Source organism: Vicugna pacos, chromosome 1 (assembly GCF_048564905.1).
Source record: "Vicugna pacos chromosome 1, VicPac4, whole genome shotgun sequence".
Classification (NCBI taxonomy): Eukaryota; Metazoa; Chordata; class Mammalia; order Artiodactyla; family Camelidae; genus Vicugna; species Vicugna pacos.
In genome coordinates, this window is record NC_132987.1 from 112,294,317 (window position 1) to 112,311,387 (window position 17,071).

Genomic DNA, 17,071 nt, shown 5'->3' on the forward strand with positions numbered 1-17,071 from the left:
CCCTGAGTTCACACACTGCTGGGAGATAGGGCCAGGCTCGCAGCAGAACTTCTGGAGGTCAGCCTTGTAGTGAATGAGGGAGGGTGTCCCATCTAATCTCCACACAGAAATAGAGGCTGCATCACACGGGCATATTTCCTCAGCAAATGAAAAGACCGCCGAGTTTTGTTCTAAAAGAGCTGTTTAAGGAAACAGCTGGGATAGAAAGAAAGCTCTTGGGTACCCCCAGTGACATCCTCAGGAGAAGAGATCAAGGTCAGGTCCCTGGAGGCCACAGTTCATCCAGACATACATTGATGAGGAAGAGCTGGGCCAGAATCAAGAGGGAGCCCAAAACTCAGGAATCAAAATAAATAACATTTTAATGCAATACTTTAAAAAATGGAAAGCAATACCAAAAGTTCATGACAAACAAAGTATCCTAAATTTAAATAAAAACAAGGGGAGTGTTACTGGGTTTTTTGGTTTCTGTTTTTGTTTTTGTTTTTGTTTTTGCTTCAGGATTCAATATGGCTTTGCACAACACCAACAGAGAGTTAATTTAACATAAATGTCTTGTTTTTAAAAAGGAGGGTGAATACATGGCTATAGAAAGACAGTGATTTGGAAGATTTTTTTTCTTTCAAATAGAAGTACTGGGGATTGAACCTAGGACCTCATGCATGCTAAGGATGTGCTCTACCACTGAGCTATGCCCACCCCCCAATTTGGGAGATTATTTTTAAATTACAAGATTCACTAGTTGGCGGAAACGGTAATTACCTTCCTGGAGTCTTGTTAAGACTGGGAGGGAATTGCAGCATGAGAGAGTAACTCTCAGTTGTAACTCTGCTCAGTACAGCCCCAGTGAGTAGCATGGCCAAGGAAAGCAGCTTAAAAGTTCCATTGTATTCCAAAGCCTGTTGATGTAGGGCTTGGCCATGTGAGTTGCTTTGGCTTGTGGAACATGAGCAGAAGTGAAAGTGTGACAGTACTTGCCTAGGCCTTAAGAGACATCACAAGTTTCTACTCACTTGCCTTGCAATTTTATCATTCCTAGGAAGAGAATATGCCCTGAATAGCCTGTTGGTCCCAAAAGAATGAGAGTCACATGAACCCAGGATGAACTAAGCCCATGGCCTGAAGCTCCACCCAGCCAACCACGTTGGAATCATCAAGGCAGTCCAGTCTCCCTCAGAGATGCATGAATAGACTTTGCTTATTATTGTGGGATTTTTGTGGTTGTCTGTTACACAGCAATAGCTGGCTGACACATTGTCAATAAGTCAAAACATTCAGTAGTTTCTTAAGCCTTTGCATAGATCAGTGATTCTCAACCCTGAGCATACAATAAAATTGCCTGGACAGCTTATTAAAAACACCAATGTCCAGGACCTCATCTGAGACCAGTTGTTTCAGAATCTCTACTGATGGTTCTTAGGCATCAGATATTTTTAAAATATCCCCCAGGTGATTTTAAGTATGCAGCCAGGGTCAATAATATTGATGTAGATAAAGATAAAAATCTTATCACCAGCATGAAGAAGTACATCTGTGTCCCCATCTGCTCTGGCTGGGCCATCCTTCTCCCTTACTGGAGATGTTTAATGAAAAGCAGGACTGGCTGGGAGTTAACAGTGTCCAAGATGGCCATGAGGTGAGGTGACTAATAAACCTGGTGTGCTCTTAGAACCAGAGGATTATACTAGAATGTATGTGCTATGAAAGTATTGCATGGATAGCAAATCTAAACATACTCAACAAAAAACAGAACAGAGGGGGAATGAAAGTTAATGTGTGGAACCAAAGGAAGGGGGAAGATGGGGGACTGATGAAACACAAAAACCAAAAACCAGAAGTAGAAAATAAAAAATTGGTTAAAAGTTTGCTGTGGATTCCAACAGCACTGGAATTATCTAGGAAATGTAGAATCCCAGGCTCTACCCCATAATCAAAATCTGAATTTTAATGAAATGCCCAGATGATCTGCATACATATATCCATGTCCAAATTAGAGATGCACTAGCTTAGAGGGATCCTGGAAATGAGGTACAGGTACCTCCAGGTGATTTTTACATTCTTCTTATGGATGACCATGTGACCAGCCCAGGTATATTTAAAGGGGATAAGATGGGGCATAAAACATCAGGTGTGTAGACATCCAATGAATCCAACAGCTATTCCAACAATTTAAATTTCATACTTTAAAAAGTGAGGGTTAAGACACCAAAGAATCTGATTTACTGTCAGGTAAGACCCAAGCAGTGATACTTTTTAAAACTACCAAGATGATTCTGAGAAGCCAACATTGAGACTCACCACTCTTTTTCCTTTAAAACTGAAATTTGAACTGTTAAGTGACTGTCTTTATCAACTATAATTCTTGAAGTAGTGTTAATATATATGCTTTTTGATTGAAGTACAGTTGATTTACGATGTTGTGTTAGTCTCTGATATACAACATAGTGATTCAGTTATACACACACACATAATTATATATTCTTTTTCATATCCTTTTTCATTATAGGTTACTAGAAGGTACTGAATAGAGCTCCCTGTGCTATACAGTAGGGCTTTGGGGTTTATGTATTTTATATATAGTAGTTTGTATCTGCTAATCCAAGACTCCCAATTTATCCTTCCCTCAACCCCACATTCCCCCCTAGTAACCAAAAGTTTGTTTTCTATGGCTGTGAGTCTGTTTCTGTCTTGTAGATAAACTCATTTGTGTCATTATTTTTAGATTCCACATGTAAGTGATATCATACGGTATTTTTCTTTCTTTTTTTACTTATTCCACTATGACAACCTCCAGGTCCATCAATGTTGCTGAAAATGGCATTATTTTGTTCTTTTTTATGGCTGAGTAGTATTCCATTGCGTGTGTGTGGGTGTGTGTGTATGTGTATAAAAACTTCCTTATCCAGTCATCTGCTGGACATTTAGGTTACTTCCATGTCTTGGCTATTGTGAATAGCGCTGCTATAAACACTGGAGTGCATGTATCTTTTTTGAATTAGTGGTTTTTTCTGGATACATGCTATACACTTTTAAAACTCAGCTGCCTGTGTACCAGTCCTGGTTAGACCCCTTACTAGCTGTATGACTTTGGACAAGTCACTTAATCTGTGTGCCTCCATGTTCTCATTCACACAAGGGGGATAATAATGGTGGGTACTTCATAGCATCATCATGGAGAGTAAATGACGTGTGTGTCTGAAGTAAGCAAAAATGATACAGATAAGGCAATTTTGGAATTAGAAGAATGACTTTTGTGAATTGTTATGAGCCAAAGGTTTTGTGTCTCCCTAAAATTCATATATTGAAGCCCTAATTCTTGATATGGTGGCATTTGAAGGTAGGGTCACTCGGAGGTAATTAGGTTTAGATGAGGTCATGAGAGTGGGACCTTGTGATGGCATGAATACCCCTATAAGCAGAGGAGGACAGAGAAATATCTCTCTTCTTCATAAACAATGTCTATTGTTTAAATCACATGGTCTATGGTATTTTGTTACAGCAGCTTGCATTGAGTAAGACACTGAGTAAACTCCATTTGTACATAGTATGAGAGAATTATGCCTGAAAGTTCTTAAATAAGGATAAATTAGTTTGCAAAAATTGAGATCCACCATTCTGGATAAGATCTAAATAAACTCTTCTCATGGCAAGGGATTTTCTCCTGAGGTCCTGTAAAGTTCCTTATGATTGATTTAATATTTTAAGGTGGATTGGATAACTACTCCTAATAAGGCAAAACCTAGAATCTCTAAAATGGAAAAAAAGTGGGATCTGGTATCAGAGGGTCTCAGGTCCTATCCCAACTCTGTGACCTGTTTGCTCAGAACCCTTGAAGACACCGCTTAAACTCTTGACCTCTCTGAGCCTCAGTTTGTCCAACTACCAAAAGGAGATCATGACAAAGCTGTATACAGATAAAGTTAAATAAGATGATGTATGAGAAACAAATCCTGAAAGTGTCATGTGAAGGTTAATTGGTATTATTAGCAGGGAGGCATTTTCCAAAACATCTTGAGCACGAGGCTGAATGAATCTTCTTTAGATTTCAGAAAATTCCTTAAAAAAATTGGAGAAGTGTCTCCATCTTAACCTCTCTACTCCTGTGATTTTCAGGCTTTTATTAGATATCTGGTCAGATTTTAAAATAACAAGTTTGAAGGAGAAGTAATCATTTTCAACAGAGTCTTAGTCAATTACCTAGTCCAGAGGTAAGTAAATAAGGACTTACTATGTAGATAATCAATAAATCTAGACCTTGATCAGAGATGTGCATGCATTTTTTCCCAGCCATGTTCTACAGGTTTCTGACCAGTATCTATCTTTACCCGGGGTTGCCACATAATGGTTCTGCAGGTCGTGCACTGCATACACAAGAGGATGACATCACACAGGCTAAAGCTCTCTCAACGTATGCAGAGAAAACCTACCCAGCTTTGCACAGCAGCCTGGTTTGGCCAAATACATTTCACCTCTCATGTAGGGAGCTTTCTCCTAAGAAATGGCCCCTGAATAAATAATCTTCACCTTCTAGACTCTCTACTAATCAAACTTTAGAAATGTTGTAAATCCCAGCCTTCCTGTCTCCCATCATCACTGCCAGCTAATAAAGGCTGAGCAAGGCTGGATTCATAGGTTTGCAACCTGCATATTGCACCAGGCCCCATACCTGTCTAGTGCTTTGCTGTCCCTATCTTGAAAGTCTTAATAATTTTTTAAACAAAAAGCTCCATATGTTCATTTTGTACAGGGCACTGCAAGTTATGAAGCCAGTCCTCATGCTTAGAGTAAATAAAATTCAAAAACTCATCAAATTGTATCTATATATTAGAAGACTTATTAACAGATTGCCAGAAGGGATTAATATAAGTTAAGACAGTACCCTGCATATACCTCCACAGGTACCCCACTCCAGAATCATTTGGGGAGTTTGAGAGAGTATGCAGATTCCTGGGCCCCATATCCTGGAGATTCTGATTTAGTAGGTCTGGGTCTTAGGTATGTTCTTTTTTTCCCCAATATCATGAGTCATTCTAATATGTAGCCAAGTCAGGAAATTATTGCTCTGGGATGTGGGCAGGCTGGTCAGAGGTGGAATCAGGAGGTCTTGATTTGAACTAAAGCTCATAAACTCTCCTTTGGCTGTTCACTGAGATTCGGGTAGCTATCTACTCTAAGCTTCTATCAAAATTCCTTTCCTAGGTGCCTCAGAAAAGGACTTTAAGCCTTGAACATGAGAGGAGTGGTTTTTAAAAGACAGGGGTCTTTTAATTAGATGATGCTAAAATCTAAGATTGAAAGGTAAGAGATATTTGCTTTTTCCCCCTCTTCTTGTCACTAGAGGATTTTAGTGACTGGATATTGTGTTCCAAAATACCCCTGAAGGATGGCAACTTCAGAAAAGAGAAAATGTGGAGGGAAAGTAAGATAGGATATCTTGGTCCATAAGTGCTGCTCTGGAAAGTTCCATGGATGGAATAATACTCCAGGGTTGCATTTCAAGCAGTAAATGAACACAAGGTGCAGTAAACTCTCCTTTGCTGAAGTTTCTAATGAAGACTTGGCCCTCATGTATCTGTCAGTCTTTCTGGAGGGTTCCCAGCTCCCCAAGTCGGCAGCTGGCCCTCCTCCAGGAGCTCAGCTAGAGTCCCTCTTCTGCTGCTCCCTGGACTGAGACCCCTCACAGAAGAGCGAGCTCCACATGGTCACAGCCCATCATGTGCATTCCATTTTCAAGTCTCTCTGTTGTTTGTGTGTTTGTTCCTTTGTTTGATTTTGTTTGTTTGTGATATGTTTCTATGTGTTGTCTAGATAAATAAACTGGTAGGCAAGCCACCACTATCCCCTAAAGATGCATTTGTCCATTTCTTCCCTGCAGGAAAGAAAGAGTTCCTATACATTAGGTGACTTCTTGAAAGTCTTTCTAGGTAGAAAGTAAATTCATTCAGTCAAGTTTATTCCAGGCTGGCTGATATCAGAATTATGATAGAACATCTATGAATCATTAGAGGGGCTTATTTGGAAGATATTTGGAACAGAAACATCTCCCTGGCCAGTTTAAATCCCTTCCCATGGCTACAACCACCAACTTTAGAACAGCTGAACTTTCAAGCCCCCTTCCCCAGAGCCCTACAGGAATGTCTCAGACCCCCCCATCTACTTTTGAGAGTTAGACTGGTGAAAGCCCCAAGGAGTCTCTTTGTGGTGTGATTTCCTCCCACTTCTCAGTGCGTGGCATGAGTTAAATGCAGACTGGTCCCAGGTCAGGACTGATGCTCAGTGGACTCCACATCTCTCACCATACAGACTTCCTGTACAGAGCCAGATTCCCTTCACCTGGGAAAGCACTGAAGAGACACGTCGCTATCTTAAGGAAACACTCTAGCTTTCAATTTAACGGTTGCCAAGAGCGGCAGTCTTAGAAGTGCGGCTGTCAGCTCTCCAAGGAGGCTTCTTCAAAGGTCAAAAGGACCCTGAGGAACTGACTCTTTAAAGTGTTAAAAGAGGCCATGCTGTGCTCACAAATCATAAGGGGAAAAAAAATCCAAACTCCCCTCTGGGAGCTTACGACATAGGCTGTCTTATCTGTGCTTCGTTATCCATTAAAATAATTAAACTGTGAACAAATAAAATAAAATATTAGTCAAAGCAAAAAAAATACTTATTCCAATAGAGTTTTTAAAAGCATTAGGTCCATGATGAGACTACAGACGAAGTTGGAGAAGATGGGCTCTTTGGCATCCAGGAGACTGGAAAACTGGGTACAGAGTGAAGAGGAATGAGAAATGGGCTGAAAAGAGGGGATTTGCTATGGTCTCTACTCAGAGCAACAGCATTCATTGGCACCCATACCTGGGTTGCCCACTTCCACCCAAGGCTGGAGACATTGGGCCTGGAGGGAAAGAAATGCAATCTGGTCCCCACGTGATCCAGGAATAACCCACCCTCACGGTTGTGTAAACTCCAGCTAGTGGCTTTCAACTTTTCACACCAACTGCAAGAGAACCACAGAACACTTGATGATGTTCGCAGAACTACATAAATGTTAAAGAGCCTGGCAATGGTGAGAGGAAAGGAGGGAACAAGGAGGGAAAGTCAGGGGTGTTCATATAGAGAATATAGAAGAGAGGGGAGTTGTGAGAAAAATTAGAGAATGAAAAAAATGAAATACCTCACTGTTATTGAAAGTTGCAAAGATGATCAATAGCAGTACAATATTTTAAAAAGAGAGAAAGGGAAGGAAGGATCACATAATATAAGTGAGGAAAAGCTTTATCATCAGCAGAGAAGTAACTCAATAAATTGCACCTAATTTTTTTAATCAAGTAATTGTCTTGAGTTGGAAAGTTAAGAAACAGAACTAAAGCAAAAATGATAAAAATGGCTTTTCTCTGGGGAATGGAACCCCTGGTTAGAAAAGGGTAGAGGCAAGACCATTGCTTCTTATAAAGTCTTTAGTAGCATATCATTGTTTGCATGTATACGTATGAGGTGACAATATAGGTGAGCTCTCGGGTCCTTACCGCCTGTGTGATTTTAGGCAACTTCATCTAACTTCTCCTTGCCTCAGTGTCATTTATAAGGCAGGATTACTAATAATTCTTACTCCATATTGTTGGAAGAATTTAATGGGATGATGTAATTAAAGCATTTACCACAATGACTGACCAAGAGTAACTTCTCAGTAAAGATTGGCTATAATAACAATAATAATTATTATTATCACTTGTAACTAGCTTTTATCCACTTAATACATCATTACCACATCTACAAATTAAGACACACAGCTCTAACTCACTCTTTGGTAGCTGCATTATAGTTCACAATATGGACTGCCATACTCATTCAGCCTTTTAACTGCTAAGGCCCAAACATACTGCTTATTGAAACCAGGGTTTCTCAACCTCAGCACTGTTGGCATTTAGGGTCAGATCATTCTTTGTTGGGGGTTGTCCTGCGCACAGTGGGATGTTTCATAGTATCCTTGGCCTCCGCTCACTAGATACAATACCTCCCCCAAGTTCTAGCAGCCAAAATGCCTCTATACATTGCCAAATGTTCCTTGGTTGCAGGAAAGAAGGGTAAAAATGCCACCAATTAAAAACCACTGATCTAAACTAACACGGTTAAAATTCACCCTAAAGATTTCAATGACTGCCCACCTACAGCCAAGTTTCTTCTCATGGGAAGCCTTCCTGAAGCTAGTTACAGACAGACATAAAATACTGCAATCCCTTTTGGGTGTCACTCGTCTGAAATCCAGGGTCAAAGAGACAGTTGTCATGGTGTCTTTGCTCTCAGATGCACTTCATAAGACTTTGGAAAAGAAATAAGGAGTATTATTCAAGGAGTAATGTTAACCTCTCCAATCAAGCCAACCCGTGGCAAACTATCAGAGCAATACTATACATGCTCTTGGATCTTGCAAACTGCATCATAACTTTATCACATGAGGTTAAATGGGTATAATTTCTGAAGAACCAGTTAATAGTTATTTTGACATGAAGAAACTTGTTCTTCCACAAATTTTCCTCCTAAGCAAGCCCAACAGCCTTGTTACTGGGTGTCAAATGATCCAAGGGACACAGCAACTCCACAAAGGCTCAGCCCCATGACTAGGTGAGGACAAAACATGAAATTCACATCTAAATAACACTAGCTCAGAGTTTATCTTCATATATGGAGGGCAGCAAATAAATACAAGTAGAATCCCATGATTATATAGCGTTTTAATTTAGAATTCTGAATGGCAAAACTATATCCACGTCTGTGGGGACGGCTTATCATAATAGTACTTTGCTGATGTGGTTTCAGAAAATTATATTAAATGAAAAATCTTGTAGAACAGATGTGTTCACAAGTCCCCGTCCACACAGCAGTTGATCAGCTTGATGAAAACACTGTCACGGTTCAGAATTAGTGCTTTCTACTCTACAGTATTGCTATATTAGGGTCTCAGAGGAGTAAAGAAAGTTTAAAAGAAACGAGAGTGAAGAAATTGCCAGAACGAGGGGTCAGGGATAGAATATCTCCAAGGCAGGTACCTCAATATGGTACAGAGGAAGGAAGATGAAGAAAAAAGATTTTTAAAAAAGAAGGAAGAAATAGCAAAACCAGGACATAGAAGCAGAATGCCTGCTTTATTTAGATAAACTAAATCAAGTAAATAACACCACCTCTGTGCATTCATACATTCCATTTAGATATAATTGGAATATAACAAAGCTGCTTTCATATCACTCAAATTCAGTGAAATGAGATTTTTACAAGTATTCACAAGCTATTTCTTACCCAAATCATCCTGTATCTGGAGGGTCCTATGACCACTCTGCTTAGTCCTCGAAAGTCATGAATGAAAGTCTGTTTAGATCTTCCACATCAGTTCAGTTTGTAGTGACTGTTTGGCTAGATTTGAATAATTAATTGTTCATGTTTTGTCTCCAAAGCAAACAGGAACAACTTCATCAGAATAGTTGTCTCTGCCATGCGATGGACTGATTGGTGCTCCCCCTAAAACTCATATGTTGAAACTCTAACTCCCAACGTGATGGTATTAGGAGGTGCAGCCTTTGGAAGTAATTAGACCTTTGGATGAAATTAGTGCCCTAACGGGAACAGAGCAGAGTCGTTTGCTCCCTCTCTTCTCTCTTCTTTTGCTCCTTCTCTCTCTTTCTCTCCCCCACCATGTGAGGACCCACCAAGAAGACAACTACATACAAGCCAGCAAGAGAGCCCTAAACTGGAACCAAATTGGTCAGCACCTTGATCTTGGACTTCACAGCCTCCAGAACCATGAGAAATCAATGCCCGTGGTTTAACCATCCAGTCTCTGGCATTTTGTTATGGTAGTCTGAGCTAAGACATACAGATGGTAACGTATTTCTCTTTCTGTTCTGCACATGCTTACACGTAGCAGAAATCACTCAGCAAGATCCTTGCCCCCGCAGAGCTACATTTCCAGTCAACACAAAGCCCATTTACACCCCATTCATCTTGAAACCACAAAGAAGGAAACTTTTATCTGATTTAAAATAAGATAATTTCGAATAAAGTCATAATTTAATTTTGGATGATAGCAGAGTGAGCTAATAACCTTGCAAGGAATAACACTGACAGCTTTAAATGACACAAAACAAAAGAATAAAACATTGATTTATTCATGAAAGTTAATCCTGGTTAAGAACTATCAAAAATGTTGACATTTTTATCAACTAGTATGCCTCTTCCTTAAGAGGCCACACACACATAGCAATTGAGTTTATTTTTAAAAGTAAAAAGTTTAGATCAAAACTGGGAAAATGTTTCTCATTAAGGAATGTAAAACAAATATTTTCTTAAAATCTATCCCCTAAGCCATTTCTGAGGTGACACCAACTCTGTATTTTCACAGATCTCAGAAACTATTTGCAATAGAAAGTATATTATTACCCAGCCACAGCAATCAGAGGAGAAAAAGGTAAAAGGAACCCAAACTGGAAAGCAAGAAGTAGAACTATCACTGTTTGCAGCTGACATGATACCATACATAGAAAATCCTAAAAACACCATCCGAAAACTACTAGAGCTCATCAATGAACTCAGTAAAGTTGCAGGATACAAAATTAATATACAGAAACCTGTGGCATTTCTATACACTAACAACAAAATATCATAAAGAGAAATTTAGGAAACAACCCTATTTATCATCACATCAAAAAGAATAAAATATCTAGGAATAGACCTATCCAAGGAGGCAAAAGACCTGTAGTCTGAAAACTGTAAGACACTGATGAAAGAAATTGAAGACAACTCAGATGGAAAGATATATGATGTTGCTGAATGGAAAGACTCAGTATTGTTAAAATAACCATACTACCAGGGCAACCTACAGACTCAGCGCACTCTCCATCAAACAACTGATGGAATTTTTCACAGAACTAGAACAACAACAAAAAAACAGTTTTAATTTGAATGGAAACACAAAAGAACCCAAATAGCTGAAGAATCATGACCCTTGACTTCAAAATATACTACAAAGCTACAGTAATCAAAACAGTATGGTACTGGCACAAAAACAGACACATAGATCAATGGAACAGAATAGAGAGCCCAGAAATAAACCCACATACTTATGACCAATTAATCTATGACAAAAGAGGCATGGATAATCAATGGAGAAAAGACAGTCTCTTCAATAAGCGATGCCAGGAACACTGGGCAGCTACATGTAAAAGAATGATATTAGAACATTCTCTAACACCATGTGCAAAAATAAACTCAAAGTGGATTAAAGACCTAAATGTAAAACCAGACACTATTAAACTCCTAGAGGAAAACATAGGCAGAACACTCTTTGACATAAACCACAGCAATATTTTTTTTTTCTGATTCATCACCTAGAGTAATGGAAAAAGGCAAAAATAAACAAATGGGACCTAATTAAACTCAAAAGCTTAAAAACTTAAAATATATATATATATATATATATATATATATATATATATATATATTCTTTTTCAGATTCTTTTCCATTATAGGTTGTTACAAGTTACTGAATATATGTATACACACACACACATATATATACACATATATATGTACATATACACATATATACACACACATACACTATATATACACACACACACAATATATGTATCTATATGTATAACTGAATTACTTCACTGTACACCTGAAACTAACACAACATTGTAAATCAACTATACTTTAATCAAAAAAAAAGAAATTATACTATTAGTTGCCTTCCAGTTCTTTTTAAATAAATAAACAGCAAATGTCTTATCTGAATTTGCTGATATAGGCAACAGTAGAATTCCATTACATTTAAACCAAAAGGTACAGCTTGATGTCTTTTTCCATTGACTTTATTAAGAGATTAATATATGTGTATATATATGGTTCTTTCAGAGTTTGCAATGCACGTGCATTATTGCCTTTACTCTTTCCAACAAGCCTGTGAATTCAGTAATATTATCACCCTCATTTTTTTTGGAGCTAGAGAGGGAAAGGAATTTGCCAAATGTTAAATACAAAAGTGGTACAGCTAGAATTCAGCAGAATCCACAGGCTTTTATAGGATTCATTTCGTCTTCCCCACACAAATGAAGAGTGGGCCTTCCCCAACAAACACCTACCCATTCACATGAGACATAACTTGTTTCAGAGACTGACTGCAATCAGCCACATTTCTGAGAAAGTTTTCATAGACCTGGGGTCCTTGATGACCAGTTTTCTCCTATGGTCTATCATCCTCATTTTGATTATTTAATGACTTACACATTAGATTTGAAAGTAACACACTCTGCTGGTTGGGGGCCTTTTGAGTTCCCCAAGGACAATTATACCCGCCAAGTCCCCCGTGGTTTCACTTCAACAGCACTTTTTATTGTTAATTCTAATAATACACATGCAAAGTCTTGAAGCCTGCCCTATCTTTGGTATCAGTCAACTGATCAGTCAAATAAAGCTTTCTTTCATCACTCCCATTTTTTAAAAAATTTTGGAAGCCTTCCTGTGATGATCGACTTGCCTGCTAAAATCAAGTTATTCAAGAATTTTTTAAAATATGTATTGACTTGAAATAAAAGATCACTCAGCATTTTTTCATCCCTCTGACTTTGGAGACCACCTCAAAGGCAGGTTCTAAATGCGAACAGCCTGCTAAGTTATTTAGACCTTGTGGAGAACACTCCAGCAGAAAAACAACATGGCAGGCGTCACTGGGTGTGTGACAGTGGGTGTGTTTCACACACATACATGAGAAACTAGCATTGTCATTAAGTGCACCCATGCTGGAAGGAGACTGCTTGGGTGTGCATCCTGGCCCTACTATTTTCACTAATACCAAGAATTTGAACAAATCGTTTAAACTTTCCATGCCTCAGTTTCCTTGTCTGTCATGTAAGTATGGTAATGAGTACTTGTCTCTGCTTTGTTGTGAGAATTCAGTGAGTAAATAAAGGTAAAGTACTTCAAAAGGCATCAGGCATATAGAAATTACTAAGAAGTATTAACAGTTCTTTTTACTATCATAGCCATGTTAAAAAAAAAAAAAATTCTCCCTTGCCAGGGGTAAAATTTGCCCACTTTAGGGACAAAAAAATAATTTTTAAAGCAATTTCATGATAAAAATCCACTTTTATTTTTTTCCTTCTTGTGTTGTTCAGAGCTTGGCAAACTATAGCCCATGGGCCAGATCCAGCCCACTACCTGTTTTTGTACAACTAGAGAGCTAAGAATGGCTTTTACATTTTTAAATGGTTGAAAAAAATCAAAAGAAGAACACTATTTCACAACACATGAAAATTATATGAAATGTGTGTTTAGTGTCCATAAAGAAGGTGTAAATGGTACCCAGACGTGCTTATTCATTTGCATGGCGTCTGTGGCTACTTTTGTGCCACAAGGCAGAGTTGAGTGGTTGCAACAGAGATCTAATGGCCCACAAAGCCTAAAGCATTTACTATCTGACCCTTACAGAAAAAGTTTGCCAACCCATATTACAGGTGATCAGTGTGTGCTCAATAAAATCCAGAAGAATCCAGTGAACTGAGGGAGACGCAGACAGGACTTGAAAGAAACAATTCACATTCAAGAAAGTCACAAGGCAATATTCAATTGCTTAGCATTATTTCTTCTGAGGAGTTGAAGCAAAGAAGTCCATTGAAAGTACAGGCTACATTTTAATTATCAACTAAATTTTATATATTCTGTGGGATTTTATTATTCATAATAATCAAAAATTATATGAGTTTATATGATAGATGCTCAATTTTTTATTCTAAAAGTTGTGTACAGCAGCTAAAATGTACAGGAAAGTTCATTTCTATCACCCTACACTACTAACTTTAAAGCTTTCTTTTTTCACATTTTAACACATTGCATTTTATTCCTCCTTTTAACATTCAAATTTTGAATCCAAATAATTAAAAATTAACCATGAAATAAGTGCATCTAAACTACCCACTTTCTCATTGATCTCCGGGGTTTTTTTTCTCACACCCTCAAGGAGAATTTCTTCTTTCTTTTCTCAATAGCAATAATCCCATACTTAGTCTTCTAAGTAATTTTTTCACTCTTTGTTACAAAAATGTTCATGTTTAGAATTTTCCCATCATGGTGTCTTCTCACCCAAAGCCTTGCTAGGACTGTCTTCAACTTCCCTCATCACCTACAAAATCTTTCTTACAGTTTCTCTCACAAGTTTATGCAACAAGAGCTCTGGGTATGTTGTGGCTAGGCAAAGCTAAGACTCGAGTTCATTCAAAAGTGAAGGGAGAAAGGGTCTCAGCCTTGAATACCCCCACCCTCTCAGCTATGGCTTCTAACTTAGTCCTCTAGGACTGGAGCAAAGGAAGGGAGAGAAAGTAAAAAGATAAGAAAGAAACCACTTAAGTGGCACTCGTGTAATCTTGTTTTAGTTCTAGCTGGTGTTTAAAATCAATTCTGCTGTAAGATGGTTTGTGGGCTCTTTCGACAACACCTCCAATTTGGAAATCTCTTGCCTGCCATTGCCTTGATGAGGGTCAGTTTATCTTCTTGCTAATAGCTTAGGATTCCTCCATCAGTCTTGACATCTCCAACCCCTTCTTGTTGCCACTTTCCTACTTCTCCCAGAAGCCCTCAGGGAAGGATGTAGAACCACCCCAAGCTGTTGCTCTCACAGGTGGCCTTCATCCGGCCCCAGGTGACAGGAACTTCTGACCCACCATCAGAGAGAGCATATCACCTCCCAAACACAGCTCTGTCCTCCGCTGCCACGGGCCAGGCCAGCCAGCCTCCCACCCAAGAAGACTTTTTTGTAGGCGTATGTTATAAACCACAGGACTCATAGCTCAAGCTCTGCACCTCCTTGAAGCCCTCTGTCTTGCCTGGAGACAGGAGAATCCCTTTCATGTTGGGAGCTGAGAGAGTGAGGGAGAGGAGTAGGAAACTTGGGTGAACGTGAAACTCAAATTCCAGCTTTTCCCAAATAAATCCTGGCTCCAGACTCCAGGCTCTTTTCTCATACACCATGATCTCTTTCATAGCCTGGGGGAGGGGGCCAGCTGAGAGTCACAAAAGAGGATTTTTGACTACCTCCTTTGCAAGTCTCAATTGGGAAGCCCGGTTTCTCACTTTGGAATATGGGAATAGTTGGCACATTATCTGGGAATCTCAACCAAATCTAAAACAGGAAAGAGCCCTGGTAAAAGAGATACTATTTGTCCAACACATTTAAATTTACCTTTGAATTTTTTTAATCTCAGGATGGATACCCCCCCAAAATCGATTTTCTCATAATGCCTCCAGTTTATCAGCATTTAAAATCTTCACTCTGGGAAATAAATTATATAATAACCCATTTAAGCATGTTCTTAAAACAAGTCAACAGAACAAACACCTTTGATGCATGGCTGAAATCTGGGACCGTAATGAAATCTTAATCGCATTTTTCTTTTCAGTCTCTAGGCTTCTGTCCTTTGCTTTGATCCACCCTGTATAAAGCTATTGGCAAATGTATCACTGAATGAGATGTTATAAATTGTACCTAAATTCACACACCCTCGTATTTGACTTGTAACAGAAACAGTAACCTATAAATGATGACACAGCAATGACTCAGCAGTTTGAAGCCCTCCCAACAACTAGCTCACCTCCTTATATGCAGTTTCACCCACAGCTCTCTCCTGGGAAGCTTCCTGGATGATTGAGGGGGTCAGGAGACAATCAGGCATCTGCCTTCCCCAAATGCTGGCACACATCGCCCAAGGAGAATCTCAAAGACAAGGAGAAAGGAAAATAAAGAAAATATTTTTTAATACATATGGTGGGATATTATTCAGTCAGAAGAAAAAAAGGAAATCTTCCCATTTTCAATAATGTGGATAGACCTTGAGGGCATTATGCTAAGTGGGCTAAGTCAGACAGAGAATGACAGACACTGTATGGTACCACTTACATGTGGAATCTAAAAACGCTGAAATCATAAGAACAGAGAGTAAAGAGACTGGGGGTGGAGGACTGGGGATATCTTATTAAGTGTATAAACTGGAAATTGGTAGATAAATAAGTCATGGAGGGTTAATGTACACATAGTGATTACAGTCAATAATCCTGTATTATCAGCTTCAAAGTTACTAAGAAACTTGATCTTAATTACTCCCATCACAGAAAAGAAATGAAAACTATGTAACTTGAGAGAGCTGTTCATTCTGTCTCTTCTAGCAGTGGTAGGTAATCATACTGACATATATAAACAGTATCAAATCAACATGTTGTGCACCTTAAATTTATACAATTCTATATGTCAATTCTATTTCAATTTTTAAAAAATACAGTAGATGTCTCTGTCTCTAAAAAAGAAGATTTTTTTAAATAGAGAAATAAATATGGGGCACAGTCCAGAAGAACGGGGTACACAAAAGAGCATAAAAAAGAGAGGTTGACAGTTGACATAAGAAGCCAGGTCACACTGGGCAGTTTTTTTTAATCTCTCTGGGCCACCACCTGATCATCTCGAAATGTGGAGATAAAGAAAATAATTCTAAAATTCTGAGATCCTAACTAGGGCTGAGAAGATTATGTTCCCTCCTTATGTTGAGTTTCTCTGAGCATCAATTCTAATGCGATTCATTGGGATGTACATAAGGAACATTCCATAAGGATTCCCCACATCAGGAATAGGCCAATTGTGGGCCACCAGCCAAATCTGACTGCTGCCTGTTTTTGTACCACCTGTGAGCTAAGCATGATTTTGTGTTTAAATAGTGAGAAAGAATTAAAAGAAAAATATCATTTCCTGACATGTGAAAATTACATGAAATTCAAGTTTCAGTCTCCATAAACACAGTTTAATGGAACCCACCACACTCATTTGTATTGTCCAGGGCTGCTTGCACATGATAAGGGCAGAGTGGAGCAGCTGGGCAGAGACCAAAGGGTGCACAAAGCCTGAAATATTCATTATGACCCTTTGCAGAAAAAGTTTGTCAACACTGCTTTATAGTCATTAAGAAGGCCACGGGCGAGGGGGATGCATCAGTAGTAAGGGGTGGTTTGTGTCCCAACTCCCTTCCTAAAACCACGGTAGATG

General features: G+C 38.8%; 1 long non-coding RNA gene across 2 annotated transcripts in view; it reads right to left on the bottom strand.

Moving 5' to 3' along the window:
• The window catches only part of LOC140700664 (uncharacterized), a 47,685-nt gene that overhangs the window by 3,199 nt on the left and 27,415 nt on the right, over positions 1-17,071 (bottom strand). Inside the window, exon 3 of one of the 2 annotated variants that reach the window (XR_012079159.1) lies at positions 15,633-15,754. The exons of the other annotated variant lie outside the window; for it this stretch is intronic. This is a non-coding gene — a long non-coding RNA (uncharacterized lncRNA). The remainder of the gene's footprint in view (positions 1-15,632; positions 15,755-17,071) is intronic. 2 annotated transcript variants of the gene reach the window in all.